Raw genomic sequence first — 15607 nt, forward strand, 5'->3', positions numbered from 1 at the left:
GTCAAAATCCCTAAAACACAAGGGCAGAAAGACTGTATAGGACTCATGCAGTGGAAGATTTCATTTAGAATAGATTAGAAAGCTGAGATTAGAGACGGAAAAAAAAAATGTCCAGTTAAGAATAAATGAGAGCCTGAAAGGAAATAAAGGGAGATGTCAGAATAACTCTAGAAATGACATTATAGAATTTTCCTGAGTGAAGGAACAGACATTGAGAAAAGAAACAATATGAAGACTTGATTGTGTGGGAAAGAAAGTTTATTAGATCTGTATTTGATATGATGAATTTGAGCTTTTTTTCTGAATTAGATTTCATGTTTTTGAGGAAAAGGAGTGGAGTCTTGGACATTTGTATATACCTTTGCAGTTAAAAGTAAAATTTAAGAATTGGAATTCTAGAGCCAGACTGCCTGGCTCAACTATCAGCACCATGACTTCCATATTTTGTGCAAGTCTCAATTTCTCAATGCATGTTTCCTTATATATATAATGGGCTAATAAAAGTACCTTCTGTAGAATAGTATCTGATACATAGTAAGTGTTAAATATTAATAGATTTTATTTACTTATTTTACAGATATTATTTTGTGGGCTTTTTTGTCTGAAATACAAGGTTTTATAAATGACAAGTGAAACTTTGAAAAGTAAGAATTAATAAGCAAAGTTTAAAAAAATTAAGGTAACAATGGAAAAGAAATATTAAATTCAGACCATTCCTCATAGTCTTTTGAAGAAGAAAGATGAATCATAATAACTCAGCTTTATAATTGTTATAAATAACACTGTAGATAACTATATTCCCTGAAAGAAAAGAATGTTGACATAAAAATGAACCACATGTGTTGAATACCACCTTGTTCACAACTGGAGAGGGTTCTGTAGGGCAGAAGGAAAATGGCTGAAGGTAAAGAAATGTGAAAAAAGGAAGGTGTGACCTATGTGATCATTAAAGTAGGGGAAACTAGAGGAGAGTAAGAGGGATACAGTAATGAAATCAGTAATCATTTGTGAACTGTGCCTAGCACTTTAACACTCCTCTGGCCCCTACAGGTAAAAGAGTCTGGAGGAATCCTTGTGTGAAACGGTAACAATGGAGGACAGCAGGATCACATGGTTTCCTGGAGGGGATACTAATACACTCAGAAGAGGGGCAAATACTCCACAATAAGCAGTTGTTCATTTTTCTTTCAGATAAACATAGTCAATATGTTTGAAAACAATGCTTTAAATTAATTAAAAAATTGGGACGCCTGGGTGGCTCAGTCGGTTAAGCATCTGACTCTTGATTTCAGCTCAGGTCATGATCTCAGGGTCATGAGATTGAGCCCTGCATCAGCCTCCGCGCCAGGCGTGGAGTTTGCTTGAGATTCTCCTTCTGCCCCTCCTCCTGCTCTCTCTCTCTTCCTCTCTAAAAAGAATATGTAAATAAATAACAATAATAATTAAAAACTCTTTCCCAGCTGATAAATTTCTTTTTTTATTTTTTTTATTTTATTATGTTATGTTGATCACCATACATTACATCATTAGTTTTTGATGTAGTGTTCCATGATTCATTGTTTGCATATAACACCCAGTGCTCCATTCAGTATGTGCCCTCTTTAATACCCATCACCAGGCTAACCCATTCCCCCACCCCCCTCCTCTCTAGAACCCCCAGTTTGTTTCTCAGAGTCCATAGTCTCTCATGGTTCTTCTCCCCCTCCGATTTCCCCTGCTTCATTTTTCCCTTCCTACTATCTTCTTTTTTTTTTTTAACATATAATGTATTATTTGTTTCAGAGGTACAGGTCTGTGATTCAATAGTCTTACACAATTCACAGCACTCACCATAAATTTCAACATAATACAACATAACTCTGTTTAGCCTTGCTAGAATAACCTTCATTAAATTAAAACAAAAACATCAATGGGAATGAAGAATCCAAATTACTTCTGATATTTGAACCATGAGATTTTTACTTCAGGTTTTTTTTTTTAAGATTTTATTTATTTGAGAGAGAGAGAGCATGAAGGGGGGTAGTGTCAGAGGGAGAAGCAGACTCCCCGCTGAGCAGGGAGCCCGATGTGGGACTCGATCCAGGGACTCGAGGATCATGACCTGAGCTGAAGGCAGTCGCTAACCAACTGAGCCACCCAGGTGCCCATACTTCAAGTTTTTAAAGGATCAGTAGTAATTGCCAAAGACATTTTGGAAATTGTATGACCTAATTGTATGACCTTTGTATTGCATCTATTAAGACCTCTATTTCCTTTAGGTAATCTTTGTAACTGAACTAACTTGAGCTCCCTCCGGGGTGAGTTACAAATAGAGACTACACCAGGTAGAGTTGTCACACAATGGAAATTTTACTTGCAGCAAATGAGGAGATCACAAGGAATAACTTCTAAAGCTGTGACTCCCTGAGCAGGGATGAGCAGGTTCTTTTTATTTAGGGTTTAGGATAAATATTCAAAAAAAGGAGCTCTGTCACTGCATGTAAAGGCAGGCATACTTAGAAAACTAGCCTATATGTGTATTCAATGTTATGTTAATGAAGCTGGTGCTCCTCCTTGGGAAACTTTGATATTATAATGAAGCTGAAGTAAATGCTGGACTAGGGGAAGGAGCTATGGGCCAGTCTAAACTGGGTGGGGGCTTGGGCTCTTTATTTCTAATGAGGAATGCAAGGTCTTGCTTTGTTTTGAAACAGTGCTAGGAGGTTGGGTTTTTTTGGTTTGTTTTTGTTTTTGTTGTTTTAAGATTTTATTAATTTATTTGACAGAGAGAGAGCACAAGTAGGCAGAGCGGCAGGCAGAGGGAGAGGGAGAAGCAGGCTTCCCGCTGAGCAGAGCCTGATGTGGGGCTGGATCCCAGGACCCTGGGATTATGACCTGAACCGAAGGCAGACGCTTACCTACTGGGCCACCCAGACAGCCCTGTTTTTGTTTTTTTTAAGATTTTATCATTGAGAGGGAGAGAGAGAAAGAGAGAGAGAGAGAGGAAGGAGAAGGAGGAGAAGAAGGGGAAGGAGAGGAAGAAGAAGGAAAAAAAGAGAGGGAGAGGGAAAGAGAAACCCAAGCCCAGTCTGCGCTGAGTGCAGAATCCAACACAGGGCTTGATCTCACTATCCTGAGATCACAACCTGAGCCTAAACCCAAGAGTTCATGGCTCAACTGACTGCACCACCCAGGCACCCCAGCAGTGGAGGTTTACCAATGATTTATTGTCTTTGATATGGTTAGGCGATCTCCTGGCCTGGTAGAGACTGTTAGTTTTTGCATTCCCTTTGTTCCCATAAAATCCTTAACTACTGATGTTTTTGCAATTCTTTGTAATTCTGACACCTCCTAGGAAATTCTACAAGCAATGTGCTTGGGCAAGTAGAGCTGGTAGGGCAAAGATCACAAAAAATGGCTGGGGTAAAGGGGCAAAAAATGACTTCACTTGTGTCACAAAAGCTATGTCTTCTCTTTCTTTTTCTGGGGACCCCTAAATCTTTCTGCTTACATCATCTCTACAATAAGGTTCAAGTCTTCACAGTCCCACCTTCCCCTTCTCCCAACCTCTGGCAAACAGTAATCTTTTCTCCATTACCATAGTTTTGTCCTTTAGAAAACATCATAAAAGTCAAATTATAAAGTATGTAACCTTTTCAGAACATCTTGTTTCACTCACGATAATACCCTTGAGATTCATCTCAATATTTTGTGTTCAATAGTTCAGTCATTTTTTTGGCCAAGTAGAATTTTATTGTAAGGCTGTTTCACCATTTGTTTTGCAATTGAAGGATGTTTGCTTTGATTTCTGAATTGGGAGATTATGAATAGTCACTATAAAAAAGGGGTAAATGGGTTTTTGTGAAAATTAAGTTTTCAGTTTTGTGTGGTAAATACTAAATGTGACATCATGGGGTCATATGGTAAGTTTAAGTTTCACTTCATTAGAAAAATGCCAAACTGTTTTCCAGAGTGGCTGGGCCATTTTGCATTCTCAGTAGTAATACAGGAGAGTTTCAGTTGCTCCATATTCCTGTCAGCATTTGTTATTGATAGTATTCCTTCTTTTACCCCTTCTAATAGATAGGTGGTAACAATGCACTATAGTTTTATTTTGTATTCCCTAATGGCTAATAATGTTGATTGTATTTTCATATTATTAATTAATATCATGTTATTGATATTAATATATCTCTTTCAGTGAAGCATCCATTCAAGTCTTTTGCCCACTTATAAAATTTAGGCTATTTATTTTTTTTTTATTGTTGGGTGTTAAAAGTTCTTTTTTATTCTGGATAAAAATCCTTTGTCACATATATGTGCTTTGCCAAGTGATTTCTACCAGGCCATGGCTTGTCTTTCCATTCTTTTTTTTTTTTTCTCTAAGATTTATTTATTTTTTTTTAGAAAGAGAGCACGAGCAGGAGGAAAGGCAGAGGAGAGAGAAAGAGAGAATCCTCAAGCAGACTCCCTACTGCACAGAGCCTGATGCGGGGCTCAATTCCGGGACCCTGAGATCATGATCTGAGCTGAAATCAATTGTTAGCCGCTTAATGAACTGAGCCACCCAGGCACCACTCTCTTTTCACTCTTTAAGTGTTTTATGCAGTGGTTTGCTTGCTTTTATGCATTATCATTCTATTATGGGGGTAGTCTGGTGTCATGTCTAACAACTCTGCCTGAGCCCAGGTCACAAATATTTTTATATGTTTTCTTCTAAAATCTTCATAGTTTCACATTTTACATTTAGACTTATGACCCATTTTTTGAATCATTTTCTGTAAGGTATGAAGTTTAGTCAAGATCCATATTTTTGGAAGTGGATATCCATTTAAAAAAGTCCTTTTTTCATTTAATTGCTTTGTACGTTTGTCAAAATTCAATTCACCATTTTTGTGTGGGTCTATTTCTGGATTCTCTCTTCTATTCCATCAATCTATGTGTGTCCTCTCTTCACCAATAGGTAACTTAAAATCAACATCTGATTTTAGAAAATTTATTCTTTTTTCAAAAATTTTTTGACCATTCTAATTCCTTTGCCTTTTCATATAACTTAAAGTCAGCTTGCCTATATCTATGAAAATTTATGTGGAATTTTGGTTGGGAATGTGTTACATCTGTAGGTCAATTTAGACCTTGTAATCTTTACCATCTGAGTCTTCCAATCCAAGGACACAGTAACTTGATAGTTTTTAAAGCGACTTTTTATTTTACTGAACATGTACACATGTAATCTACAGAACATGTAAATAGTATTATGTGTTATATATATCATACTAGCAATCTGATAGCAAATTTAAGAACGGATCAAAAATTATGTATTCATGATAATAACAGAACTATATTCTGTAAATAATTGGATATATTTAGTAGTTGCTTAGTTTGTATTTTTAAAAATGTTAACCAGAGCATTTAAAAGTAAAAATTAGTTTAAAAAAATTAAAAGAAGAAAAAAGGGCTGGATCAGCCTTAGCATAGCTAAATATGAACCCCTGTGTATGTGTTAGAAAACTTCGGTGGACTAAGATTCAAAAAAATCTTAATGCAAATTCCTTTTTATTTTATTTATTTATTTTTTTAAAGATTTTATTTATTTATTTGACAGAGAGAGACACAGCGAGAGAGAGAACACAAGCAGGGGGAGTGGGAAAGGGAGAAGCAGGCTTCCCGCTGAGTAGGGAGCCCAATGTGGGGCTCGATCCCAGGACCCTGGGACCATGACCTGAGCCAAAGGCAGATGCTTAACGACTGAGCCACCCAGGTGCCCCAAATTCCCCTTTTTAAAGATGACCTAAAAACCAGATAAATTAAATGACTTGTCTAAAGACAATAACAATCCATTGTAAGAGCTAGAAAAAATCTTCAATTTTCACTACTGGCAATCTCACTAAACATTACACACATTTCTCTATTATACAGGTTGTATGAAAACAAAACCACACATCTAAGAAATATTTTAAACCCCACAACAAAGTGGATACTGGAAAAGTTCATAAAAATGTAACATATGTTATGGGGATGAGGGAAATAGGTGAAGGGGATTAAGAGGTACAAACTTCCAGTTGTAAAATAAGTCATGAAGATAAAAAGTACAGAATAGAGAATATAGTCAATAGTATTGTAATAAATGTATGGTGACAGATGGCGACAACTCTTATTGTGGTGAGATTTTGTGTATATGTATAGCATTATCAAATCAGTATGCTGTACACTTGTATGTCAACTAATATAACACAGTATGTCAACTATATTTCAATAGTTTAAAAAAGATGTTTTTTTTAAATACATAACGTATTAATTTTAAGGTGGCTTTAAAGATACGTGGTGACCGCAAGAGCATAGTTAAATTAAGCTTAATTTGCTGTGCAAAGAATCATCACTCTGTTGAAAGTACTTGGTCTTTATGAAAATAAATGAGACATGTAATTTTTCTAGGCTGCCATGGGGTGAGGCAAATTTAAATTCACCCTAAAAGAACCAATAAGATGTTTTTCAATTTTAGAAAAAGTGATTTTGTTTTTAATTAGGGTAGTTTTAATCTACAGTTTGTTCATTTTCACACATTTTCTTGTTTAAAGTCACCTCTTAATTTTGAGAAGGACGTAGAAACTTAAAAGACAAAATTAAAGAGCTAGAAAGCAGAAACTATTCCAAGCCCTAGTTTATATTCCTAAATACTTTCCACATTTTGTGAAACATTGGCTAAAATCCATATGCTGTTGAATTATGGCAGTTTTGCAATACAGATTACATTCTAAAGAGGCAAAATGAGTTTGAAGTTCTGAATACCAAAGATTATGCACTGACTTGGGCTATATCAAATTGCCCTGCTGGAAATCTTCCATCTCCTCCTCCACCCCCACACCCCTGACCCCAAGCACACTCTACCTTTCTCCTTCTTGGTCTGTTTTCTGAGAAGTTGGGCTGTGTAGTCCCTTCTTGTCTTGGATCCAACCAACACAGAATGGAGGGAGTGAAAGTGAAGTCAGGAAGACTCACTTCTTGAGTGGTTGCTGTAAGGCTGGCTATACCTTTCCCTGGAAGTTCTCACCTGTCAGGTAATACTCTTCACACAGACCCATCTTCCAAATGTGGTAACCACTCCCTCTCTTCACACCTTCAGGTCTAGAAACTGTACTAGAGGGATGTCTGGGTGGCTCAGTCAGTTAAGCAACTGCTTTCTGCTCAGGTCATGATCCCAGGGTCCTGGGATCAAGTCCCACATCGGGCTTCTTGCTCAGAGAGGAGCCTGCTTCTCCTTCTGCCTGCCACTCCCTCTGCTTGTGCTCTCTCTCTCTGACAAATAAATAAATAAATAAATAAAATCTTTTAAAAAATAACTGTACTTGAATATTCCTACCTGGGAAATTGCAATATTACTTAGGGTTTTCCTGCTGCCCAAACCTTATAGATATGACTCTTATTAAACTGTCCCCAAATTATACTGATTTGTCATCTCTTTCTGCTGGGACCTTGACTTATTTTACATATATATATATATGTAATTGGCTGTACACTTGTATGTCAACTAATATAACACTGTATGTCAACTATATTTCAATAGTTTAAAAAAGATTTTTTTTTTAAATACATAACGTATTAATTTTTCTTTATCCATTCATCAGTTGGTGTACATTTGGGCTCTTCATAATTTGGCTACTGTTGATAATGCTGCTATAAACATCAGGGTGAATGTATTCCTTTGAATCTGTATTTTTGTATCTTTTGGGTAAATACCTAATAGTGTAATTGTTGGATCCTAGGGTAGTTCGTTTTTGTTAAAAGATTTTATTAGAGAGACAGAGAGAGAGTGAGAGAACACAAGCAAGGGGAGCAGCAGAGGCAGAGGGAGAGGCAGGCTCCCCGCTGAGCGGGGAGCCCAATGTGGGACTCGATCCCTGGACCCTGGGATCACCACCTGAGCCGAAGACAGACGCTCCAACCGACTGATCCACCCAGGTGCCCCTCCTAGGGTAGTTCTATGTTTAACTTTTTGAGGAAGCTCCATACTGTTTTCCAGAGTGGCTGCACCAGTTTGCATTCCCACCAACAGTGTAAGAGGGTTCCCCTTCCTCTGCATCCTCTCCAATATCTGTTGTTTCTTGTCAGGCTCTTCTTATCTAATAATATAGGTTTCTTAAAATTTTTATACACATTATTATAATAATTTCTGTAAAGTAGTAGTTGTAGTAATATCAGTATCTAACACTTATTGATCTTTCTGTGCATCAAACACTTATAGGCAATAGTCCATTTACTAATTTAATCCTCACAAAAACCCTCTGGAGTATGTTGTTATTATACTTATGAGAAACCTGAGACACAGAGTAGATAAATATCTCTATCCATGTTAAACATCTAATGAGTGCCAGGATGATTTAAAAATAAGACTGTTTAGGCACACAGCACATTTTAAATTACCATGCTGCACAATAGATATTATGTGTTTAGGTTTGCTTTCATATTTACTAATTATTCTTACTATTTGTTTACAATTATTATTGCAATTAATAATTTGTCTTCTCTCCAAAGACATTTTTTTAGAATTTATTCTAGTTAGAGCCATTGCTGTTAAATTCTCTTGGGTTTTGTTTACCAAAATATGTTGTTCTTTTATCTCATTTATTTTACAGGTTATTTTATCTCAGTGTTTTAAAGATATTATTCCACTTTCTTCTGACTCCTATTTTTGCTGCTGGAAATAATGCTGTCAGTGTAACTGCCGTTTCCTTTTCTCTGGCCACTTCTAAGATCTTTTTTGTCTCTGAGGTATTGGAGATCATTGATGTTTCATTACAGTGTGCCTCAGGGTGTATACATTATTACTATTGCTAGGAATTTGTTGGTCTTAACTGCATTTGAAGTCTATATTTTTCAAATATTTTGTAAAGTTCCCATCCACTATTTCTTCAAATAATTACTCTCTTCTGTTTTTTCTATTCTCTCCTTCTGGGACTCTGCTTTGATTTATGTGACACTATCTCATTCTATCTCCTTTAATTGTTAATCTTTTTTATTTTTTTCCATCTTCTTATGCCTTTGAGCTCCATCATCAGTAATTCTTTTCAGGTATATCTTCCAATTTACTGTTGCTATTTTGGCTAGCTTAAAACTGTTACTGAAGGTGGTTTGTTAGTTTTTTATTTAAATAATTACCTTTTAAAAATATTCTGTTTAGTTCTATGACAGGTCTGTGTGGTTATATTTTGGTCTTTTTTTCTTACTCACTTTTGTATTTCCAATTCTAAATTTTTTAACCATTTCAAAAGCAGTGCTTTTATGTAGTGTGTTTTTAGAATTTATTCTAGTTTTCTATTTATTTATTCTATTTATTCTATTCTATCCATCATGTATATTATAATACATGAAATCTTTGGAGATAAGAGTCTGTTGTTTATTTAAATATTCATTTCATTGTAACTTTTATCATTCTCTGTTTAGTTATCTTGGATTCAAATCTTCTATTTAGTAGATTTTGAACTACTGAAATCCTAAATTGAGGGCACTTGGGTGGCTCAGTCGTTAAGCGTCTGCCTTCTGCTCAGGTCATAATCCCAGGGTCCTGGGATCAAGCCCCACATCGGGCTCCCTGCTCAGCGGGAAGCCTGCTTCTCCCTCTCTCACTCCCCCTGCTTGTGTTCCCTCTCTCGCTGTCTCTCTCTCTGTCTGTCAAATAAATAAATGAAAATCTTTAAAAAAAAAAAAAAAAAAAAGAAAGAAATCCTAAATTGAGTACCTAATTTTTTTTTTTTTTTAATTCTGCTTCTACAGTCAACTAAACCATCATCAAGATACTGGTATAGTCAGGGTCAGCTCCAACTGTTCAGCCTCTCAAAGCTTACTGTCCAGGTAGCAATGTTGTAAATATTTGACCTCAGGGCAATTCCACTATATTTTCAGTTTTATATATTTGTATTCTTAGAGATATACTTTATTCCCTCTGAATCAGGCTATATAAAAATTAGAATGTTATATAAAGTATGGTTGTATTCTAGCATGTAGTTGCTTTCGATTATTTAGTTTGCATGTTGCCCAACACACACCATTTTGAAAATACACCTGTATGAATATTTTAACTTTTAATAAAATTACTAGTCTTATTACTTGAAGCACAGATCCTTCTCTGACTCTTTTATGATCATTTATCTAATGTTGGATGAGACATTTGGATGTGGAATAAACAATAAAAATGTAAATAAAACAAATACTCTACTGCAATAAATTAAAGACTTTTTCCTTTGTGCTAAGTTTCACCTCTTATTCAGGGGAAGATTGCAATTCCAGGAAATATAGGTAAGTAGAAATACAACAGAAGATATTGTCACCTAATAAGTACAGTGGGAGTGACTAAGTGATTTTAGGTAATCTAATGGATAAAAATTCCTAGTAGTTGGTAGTTGGGGGGAATATTTTTCATAATATTCTTCTAGAGCTTGTTATGATATTGACCCAAAGGAAGATCAATAAAAAGGTTTATTGCTAAATACCCAAAATTTTTAACTTCTTAACATCATAAAATGGAAAAGAACCCCATTTCTAAAATAAAATATAAAAGAAAACACGAATGATTTATTTTTTCAGCTACCATAATATAACCCACTTATTTTTCAAATGCATCTATAGACAGCCACATTTTGGTAGTATTCTATACAGAGATAGGCATCTTTCTGGTCATAATGGCTATTGAATGTTTGTAAGGGAAGGAATCTTTTATGTTGCAATTGTTCAAGAAATTGGGTTAGAAGTGAATTGAAAGCAATGGCATATATTTGTTTTTAAGTTTATTTCAGTGTCTGAGAAACTACATTAGCTACATTATTACTTATGTGTATTGCTTATGTGACAAGAATTGGGATTTTACACTTCAGGCCTACAGTGTAAAATATTTTATATCTCAATTTGCTCAGCAAAATAACAGGAAAAGGAAAATAATATAATTTATACAGAACCAATTTGGTTCACAAACAAAAATATAATGAAGTTTAATTAAACACATATATAATTGGTAACTATACAGCACATAGCAACATAATTAATTATTATCTAATTGATATTGTACATAATAATGAGGTTAACCCTACTGGTAGTGAGGTCACATAGCTGTCTGTCTTATGATCTGAGAACTAATGACAATTCCTCTCTCCTTCCAAGTATATCACTCACTGACAGTTTTGATCCATGATAGCTCAATGATATAGATTCAGTCCTACAGGAAATACAATTCTTCCAAAAGTTTGTTGCTACTTCCCTGTATTTGAAGTAGGAACTATTTCTGTGTGATCCGAAGCTCTCTGCATGACCTGTACTGTGGCATTTATCATATGATTCTGTGGCATAACACATTAATTGTTTATAGCCCCATTAGACTATAAATGCTATAAGAAGCTAATTTACTTAATAATTTATTTAGTCAATATTTATTAAATACCTAAACAAAGCCAGGCACTGTTCTAGACACTGAGCATACTTCAGTAATTTAGAAATATAAAGTTTTTACCTTCAAAAGACAACCTAGTGAATGGGAGAAGATATTTGCAAATGATATATCCTACAAGGGGTTAATATCCAAAATATATAAAGGACTTATACAATAAAGAACTAAAAAAAAAACAATTTCATTAAAAATGGGCAGAGAACTTGAAGAGACATTATTCCAAAGAAGACATACAGATGGGAAACAGACACATAAAAAGATGTTCAACATCACTAAATTTATATCATCAAGGAGATGCAAATGGAAACCACAATGAGATATCACCTCAAACCTGTCAGAATGGCTAAAGTAAAAAACACAAGAAACAACAAGTATTGGTGAGGATGTGGGAAAAAAGAACCCTCGTTCACTGTTCGTGGGAATTGGTGCAGCCAACTGTGGAAAACACTATGGAGGTTCCTTAAAAGATTTGACACAGAAATATCATATGATCCAGTAATTCCAGTACTAGATATTTACCCAACGAAAACCAAAACACTAATTCAAAAAGATAGATGCACTCCTCTGCTTATTGTAGCATTATTTACAATGCTGTATATGGAAGCAGCCCAAATGTGGTATATATATCGAATGGAATATTACTCAGCTGTAAAAAGAATGAGATCTTGCCATTTGTGACAATATGACTGGACCTAGAGAGTACTGTGCAAGTGAAATAAGTCAGACAGAGAAAAACAAATACCATATGATTTCATTTATATGTGGAATCTAAAAAGACAAACAAACAAAAGCAGAAACACACCCATAAATAGAGACAATATACTGATGGTTTACCAGAAGAGATGGGCAAAGTAGGTGAAGGGGAGTGGGAGGTACAGGCTTCCAGTTAGGGAATGAATAAGTCAATGGATAAAAGGTACAGCATAAGGAATACAGTCAATGGTTCTACAATAGTGTTGTATGGTGACAGAAGGTAGCTACATTTTTGATGAGCATAGCATAAAATGTAGACTTGTCAGATCACTATGTTGTATACCTGAAGCTAATGTTACATATGTGTCAACTATACTTCAATGATAAAAAATTAGAAATAAATAAGTAAATAAATAAATTATGCGAAATTCAATTTTAACTGGTGGTCATGTATTTTTATTTTCTAAATATGGCAACTTAATGACTGGAGCATGCCATTTTATCTTTGTGTTGAAATACTTAGTATATATCAAACACTTCATCAATGTTAGTAAATCACATACTGTGTCTGAAAGAAAATTATAACACAGTCAAGGAGATACTCAGGGGCTTAGAGGGTACTGGAAGGGTAATAGGAGGTCAGGGGGTTGAAAAGTAGAAAAGAAGGCCAGGGGATTGGAGGACATTAAAATTCATATCTGCATATTTTAAAGGCTGTGGAATATTGATCTTGAGTATCAATGGTCAATAAGTACTGAACTAGAAAGCATTTTATCTGGATATTTTTCTTAGATTATTATATTTATGTATCATCTCAATATTATTCCAAAATATTTAATATAAATCATATTGAGGAAAGGAATGTATAGTTTTGGATGTTTACCCTTATTTTTCTGCATACTATAGACATTTCTATATATAAGACAAAGCATAGGTCTGCACAATATGCTGGCTCAAAATAATTTATATCTGGATGAGACATAAAATTCAGGCATGCATAGATTAAAAATCCATTTATTTTGATGCTTTTTTGCCAAGTTATACATACTAAAATGACCATCTTTCTGGTAAATTATCTTTAGTGTGTAGTAAAGCTCACATTTGAAAAGAGAACCAAAGAAATGTGTATGGCAATTCACTTAATATATCACAAAACAGATGTTTTCAATGTGTGCTGATGCACTTGATAAAATGAAAATTGGGAATTGTCACTATTGATTGATGGTCATACTATCAAGCCCCTGGCAGGCTACATCAATGTTAAATATTTTGAACTTTTCATAGATCTCTGGAGGTGAACTGCAAAAACAAAACGAAATAACAACAACAACAAAAACCTGGTGCTTTAAATAAGCGCCTTAGGACAAAAAAAAAACAAAAAACAAACAAACCTCCTGCAAAGTTTAAACCTGGTAGCTCACAGTCTCGACATGTTGAGAGTTATAGCAAAATTCAAGCCCTTTTATATATCTTTAGAACAAAGCCTCTCATGCTGTGGACAGCAGACCGTTCCATTTTAACAGGGCCTCATAGGAGGGTGAGCCTAGGGTCTGTTGGAACATAGCTTCCAATCCCATTGTCTTCCCCAAAGCATTAAAATTTAGAATAACTCCGTTCTGAAATTAATGAGTTTTATGACTACTGATTTAGTTTGTGGTTTTTAACCCACACAATCCTAAGACTGATACGTATGTTCAGATATTTTTTCATGTGAAAGATATCATATCATTTTCCTTAAAATCGTTACTTACAGTTTAAGCTGAGAAATGTAAAACCTGCTCTTAAGAGTAAAAAGGAGCCCTAAGAAGGGCCTCATGTCCTCAAAACATCTTTTCAACCTTTTTCTCAATGTAAATGAGTCAACACATTTATTTTTGTGATGTTGGGTCAAAATAAAAAAAATTATGATTGCTCTGATATGAAATAGTACTGATATTGTTAAGCTTTATCAGTAAATCATAATTTATTGGAAACTACTTTTTCACATTATTTCTTGAGAACTATTTTTAAGTAGAAATGGATGTCAGAACCATTGCAACAAGATGACAAAAGTTAAGAATGGAGGACAGAGGATAAGGAGTGAGAGATAGGAGACTACAGACACAAACAATTTGACCAAATTAACATTTTGATATAAAATCGCATATGATATTTTACTTATATCTGTGCCATTCCTTCTTATTTCTGAACATCAAGACTTCTTGTTTCTGCAGTCCATATAAATGGTGATAGAATTCAACCCTTACAGTTCTCACCTAGTTTATGATGTTAGTAACCCAAAAAACAGGCCTCAGCTCCAATTCAAATTCCCCAGGAAAAGATTACCATGCTTGGTTAAATGTCCACATTGGGAACAATTAGATAATGCTAAAGAGGACCCTACTGTCATTAATTTGAAGGTAGTGGGACAGTTGATAGTGAACAAGGAACCTGGACAAACTTCTAGTTCTTTCTACTAGGTAAGCATGTGTGCACATACCCCCCCCCTTTCCTTCCATTCAATTCCAAACAAAGTCCAATTACTCATCTAATAGCCAGAAATGTACCCATCTGTTTCCCAAAGGGAAACATCCTACAGTGCTATGTGCTATTCTAAACTGGTATCAGTAGTATGATGTCCTGGGGCAATTTTTCTAAGTTCTCTAAAAAAAGGTAAAATTTTGTGTGTACTTTAGAGAACTGTTTGGCAGTATCTACTAAATCTAGACACACATATCCAAACCAAAATATTTTACTTCGAAGTATATATCCAATAAAAATGAAACCAAAAGATATGTACAAGATGTTTAGAACAGTATTATTCATAAATGATAGGATATTGGAAACCACCAACTATTAATCAACAATAGAATGAATAAATATATTAAACAATATTAATGTAATTAAATAATATTTCACAATGCAAATTTATAAACTTCTACTACACACAACAATGATAAATTTCATAAGCATAATATTGGCAAAAGAGATAAGACACAAGAATGATATGGTATTTATTAATCTGTACATAGTTTGAAAGAGTAAAACTAATGTAAGAACCAGAATAGTGGGGAGGAAGAAAAGATAATAGCCACAAGAAATGCTTCTGTGCCTAGTTTTGGCCTATTATATGCAAGAAAGGGAAACGCAGCCCTTGACTTCCAGGCTAGCATTAGTACTATCAGCTTTTAACTGTTTAGATCAAATAAAAGACCTTGATACCCACTCAGTAAAGTTATGCCAAAATCCTCACTTTTGAAGGGATATGTAATGTTTAAATAATAAAATAAACCAATTATGTGATTGTTCAGGTAATATGCCTTAAAATATATCAAGAAACTTTCCAAAACTACACCATTCATAATAATCCTTTTAATCTAATATTACATTGTTCTGTAATCCTCATCTTATCAATGTGATTTTATAGGCAAAACCTTTAGTGAGACAAGTTTGCCATTGCTACCACCATTTACAAAAAGTAAACATACAGGGTAGTAGGTTGTTTAGAAACAGATATTTTAA

The sequence above is a fragment of the Halichoerus grypus genome, chromosome 1 (assembly GCF_964656455.1).
Source record: "Halichoerus grypus chromosome 1, mHalGry1.hap1.1, whole genome shotgun sequence".
Classification (NCBI taxonomy): Eukaryota; Metazoa; Chordata; class Mammalia; order Carnivora; family Phocidae; genus Halichoerus; species Halichoerus grypus.